This window comes from Elaeis guineensis, chromosome 9 (assembly GCF_000442705.2).
Source record: "Elaeis guineensis isolate ETL-2024a chromosome 9, EG11, whole genome shotgun sequence".
Taxonomy (NCBI): Eukaryota; Viridiplantae; Streptophyta; class Magnoliopsida; order Arecales; family Arecaceae; genus Elaeis; species Elaeis guineensis.
In genome coordinates, this window is record NC_026001.2 from 62,047,130 (window position 1) to 62,051,913 (window position 4,784).

The 4,784-nt window shown below is 38.6% G+C and overlaps 1 non-coding gene across 1 annotated transcript; it reads left to right on the forward strand.

The window, feature by feature from the left end:
• Positions 1-4,430: 4,430 nt before the first annotated feature.
• LOC140851865 (small nucleolar RNA R71) lies at positions 4,431-4,536 on the forward strand. The gene has a single exon (XR_012134622.1). It is a non-coding gene; the product is annotated as a small nucleolar RNA R71 (small nucleolar RNA).
• The last annotated feature ends 248 nt before the right edge of the window (positions 4,537-4,784 follow it).

Consider the following 4,784-nt stretch of genomic DNA (forward strand, 5'->3'; position numbering starts at 1 on the left):
GGTCCCTTGCTCTGTAGACGAACCTGCGTCTGGGGCTGGGCTCCGCCCGATTTTTGCACCGGGCGCCATTCCATGTTTCCTGACTCCGGAGGAACTCCTTCTGATAAGGGTTCAGTATGGAGTTTGATGCGTAGTCGTTGATAGCACCAAAAGTAACTCTACTCACTATGTAGGTAGGATGAGTCGAGATCGTATCCTCAGGGATCTTGGGCTAAATTGAAATTGCAAGGTAAAAGAAAGAAGCGTTGTTTTTGATTTAGAAAATAAATTATCGTAAAATTGAGGTAATTAAAAAATAAAAAGAGCTCGGGAGTTTTGAATTAATTTGCACTAGCAGAGTTGTATCTCTTTTTTAACTAAATAGATGTGATTAATCGTAGAAAAAATATCTATCTTTCCTCGGCACGCTCCGTACCCGTAGATCACGGCGCGTCTCCGAAAAGACTAGGTACACAACTCTTCTTTCCTCGGCACGCCCCGTATCCGTAGATCACGATGCGTCTCCGGAAAGTAAAAGTTGTTCCTAATATTAATCTAACAAGAAAGCATAAATAAAAGCATATTATAGGGAGCAAATAAAGAACTCATGACAATTTAAATAAAAAGCATAATCTTTATTGCATATAAAGAAATACAGAAAAGTTTAGAACAATAAACCATCTCTGTGTCGTTACAAAATTTCTTCTCCACTCCCGAGACTGCTAGCCTAGCTGCTCATGAAGTAGTCCCTTTCTGTTCCTCCATGCAAGGCTTTAGAAGAATTTTGGGCTCCCCCCTCTAATGGGAGTACAAAAGCCTTTTTATAGATATTAGGGGGGAGGAGTTTTACATGGTTTTCCGATGTGGGACTAAAAAAAAAAATACAAATCTTTTCACTTGAAATATTTCCAAATAAAAATTTTTTCTTTAATTTGCTCGCCACTGTGTCTGCGGTGCACGCCTGCCCGCGTCCTGCCCGCGTCCCGCGTCCGTCCCCGCGTCCAAACCGCGTCCTGCGTCCCGCGTCCAAACCGCGTCCACGCGCCAGCTTCCCATGTTCACGCGCCAAAGGATTCACGCGCCAAAGGATTCAAGCGCCCAGGAGCCAAAAAAATTCACGTGAAACCTTTTCCTTTTTTTTTTTTTTTATATTCCAAAAAGAAACAAAAGTTCCTTCATAATGACATCTATATCCTTTTTGGATTCCTTGCATAGTATCTTCATTTTCTATAATACCAGATGCGTCTTTCTTTTATTTTAATTTTATTTTAAGTCCAATTTTCTTCAAACTTGAATCTTTTTGATCTATGAATCGGACTCTTTGTATCGGCGATCACCTTTCCTGTAAAACATCGAAAGAAACATCAAATTCTTAATAAATAAGATAAATTAAATATAATTTCTTAATTTAAAATACTTAAATTAAGTGTTTATCACACCCCCCAACTTGAATTTTGCTCGTCCTCGAGTAAAATATATATATCACATTGTATACCGACTTGATTTTGAATAAAAAGTAGATTAGGCATCCCAAAAGGTAGATATTACTTGGTCAGACCATTAAAGAGATATTTCATTGGATTATCAATTTGACCCAATTAGTGGCTGAGTTTTAACTAAAAAAATTTCAGAGCTTTTCTTTCACCAACTCCCCACTTTACTCTTTAAATCCTCTAACTTAATGAAAAAGAGGTTTATTATCTTCTTGCAATTTAGTCCCTTTTTTTTTTTTTTTATATATATATATATATATATATAACATTGCCTACCTTTTTACGCGAACCACAACGCTTACTTAGGCGAAAGGGCCCGGTTACTCAGTAGGAGACCAATGTTGTTTTTCTCTCTCTCTTTTTTTTTTTTTTTTTTTTTTTTTTTTTAAGGAGAAGTTTTGCATACCTCGATCTTTCCACCCAATTTCTCATGAAGCAGATTCTTTATTAAGATCAGTAAGAAGAAGGTTGTAGAATCACTCCTAAAATTTGGTCTAGTTTAAACCCTACTATTCATTGGGTTTTCTTAATAATTTATTCCTCAGTATCTCTAAAATTATCTTGATCGTTAATCATTCATTTATTAGGATGCCTAATTGACTCTTAATCAAAATAAAATTTGAATACACAAAACTAATTATTTCTGACCATACTCGAGGATTTGATTAATTTCCTTCCCCCCCAACTTAATCTACATTGTCCTCAATGGAGTAGGAAAGCAAAGAAAATAAAAGGAGAGAGTGCACCTGGGATAATTTTGCTTCGGAAGTTGAAGATAGCTTCATTGATTAATAGGCTCTTGTTCTAAATTCCTGCAGCTGTGATAAAGTAAAAAAAATATGAAATCGTTGGGTTGCCTCCCAACAAGTGCTAAGTTTTATGTCTTCAGCCAGACGTCAAGTTTATTAACAGACTCTTCCATACAGAGTGGTCCTTTATTCTTTAAAAAAATGATGATCAGTTAAAACAAAATAGACGAAATTTGGGTTGCCTCCCAAAAAGCGCTAAGTTTTACGTCTTCAGCCAGACGTCATATGCGATAAAACCAACAAAAGATGGGTAATGGCTCATACTTGATTGTCCATGGAGGAGTGGTTTTATCATGTGGTGTATCCAACAATATGTTAACTTCTTTCATATATCCCTTAAAGTCATACACTCCAAAGTGAGCCAAGCAAGTATCTAAAGGTTCAGGTGCTAGAATTGTGGGTGTTGCATCTTCTATAATATCTTCTAGTGTATCTACTTTGAAGCAACTATCCATTGATGGTCCTTGGGAAGCACCAAACACATTCAGTCTCAGTTTCTTATTCCCAAACGATACGTCCATGACTCCTGTCCTACAATTGATGCATGCATTCGCCGTAGCTAGGAAAGGTTGTCCTAAGATAATGGGAATTTGTCTGGGGTTGCCACTTAATTCCATATCGAGAACCAGAAAATCAACTGGAAAGTAAAACTCATCTACCTTGACCAAGACATCCTCAAGCATTCCACGTGGTTCTTTAATTGATCTGTCGGCTAACTGTAATGTGACTGATGTGGGTTTCAGTTCTCCGAATCCAAAAAGTTCATACACCGAACTAGGTAAAAGATTCACACTTGCCCCTAAATCTAGAAGAGCTTTTTCAATGTGATAATCTCCTATAACACAGGAAATGATGGGGGCTCCTGGGTCTTTAAGCTTTGGAGGAGTGGCATGCTGGACGACAGAACTAGCCTGTTCAGTGAGACGTACTTTCTTTGGGATTTGTGATCTAGATTTATGTTTTTGGGTGCACAAATCCTTCAAAAATTTGGCATAAGCAGGGACCTGTTTGATTGCATCTAGAAGGGGAAGATTAATTTGGACTTGCTTAAACAATTCCAACATCTCATCGAGTTTTCCTCCCTTCTTATCTGCAGGAATAGGGGCTTTCAGGGCATCCGAAAATGGGGCTTTAGGCAAGTAAGATGATTCCGGTGCAGTTGGTTCCTTCTCTATTTTCAGGTCCTCCTTATTCTTGGGTGATTTGGATTCGGTTAGAGGTTTAGGGTCAGTCTCATTGGTTTTACTAGTGTGTTCAATGACCTTCCCACTTCTCAGAGTCATGATTGATTTAGCATGTTCAGAAAAAGCTTCTGGAGTATTATAACTCTCAATCACAAATTGCCCTCTTGGGTTGCTCTCGGGTTGGCTAGGTAATTTTCCTTCTTCCCTCCTACTGAATGCAGTCGCTAGTTGACCTATTTGGGTCTCTAGCTTGGCAATGGATTGTGTGTGGGAGTTAAGGATCTGAGTGTTGACTTCTAATCTTTCTAGTGCTTTCAGGACTTTTTCCTCAAAAGCTGAGCTGTGACCAGTAGTAGACGGTTGAGGAACATTTTGGAATTGATGGTATGGTCCATGCCTATATGTTGGGTCTTGATATTGAGGTCGAGGTGTGGCAGGACCAACCACTGGTTGTGGTCTCCAGGAAAAATTTGGATGGTTTCTCCAGCCGGGGTTATAAGTGTTCGAATATGGATCGTTTCCTGGTCTGCGAGCTTGTTGGACTTGAGCTTGCTGAACCTGCTCATGCACAAACTCAGGAAATTGGGGTGCGGCTGGGCATTCACTAACAAAATGGTTTGGACTTGCACACAATGCACAAACTTCTTGGATTGGATTAGGTGGAATCGGGGATTGTCCAGTGTTTAGAAGACGATCTAATTTTTGGGACAGTTCATCTACCTTTTGATGGATATCTATGGCATTTCCTACTTCATATATTCCACCTCTTTTTGAGTTTAACATGGGTTTATCTCTAATAGAGGCAGACATATGATGTAATGAATTTTTACTTAAAATTTCAAACAGTTGCCATGCCTCATCCTCACTTTTCAGCATAAATGTCCCACCGCATGATGCATCGACCATTTGTCGATGTCTTTCAGAGAGCCCATCATAAAAACATTGGATTAACTGCCACTTGGGTACAGCATGGTGGGGGCATTTTCTAATAAGGTCTTTTAATCTCTCCCATGTTTCATGAAACATTTCTCCATCTAATTGGGAAAAACTAGTTATGGCTTTCCTTATTTGATTAGTTTTTCCTATGGGAAAATATTTCTTGAGAAACTCTCCTTGCAGCTGGTCCCAGGTTGATATAGTCATGGAATCCAAAGTATGTAGCCAGTATTTGGCTTTGTCCTTAAGTGAAAAAGGGAATAATTTCAACCTAAGAGCATCATCGGAGAAGTTGTGAATTTTGACAGTTGAGCATATCTCAAGAAATTCTTCAAGATGTTTATAAGGGTCTTCATTACTAAGTCCATAAAATGAAGGTAACA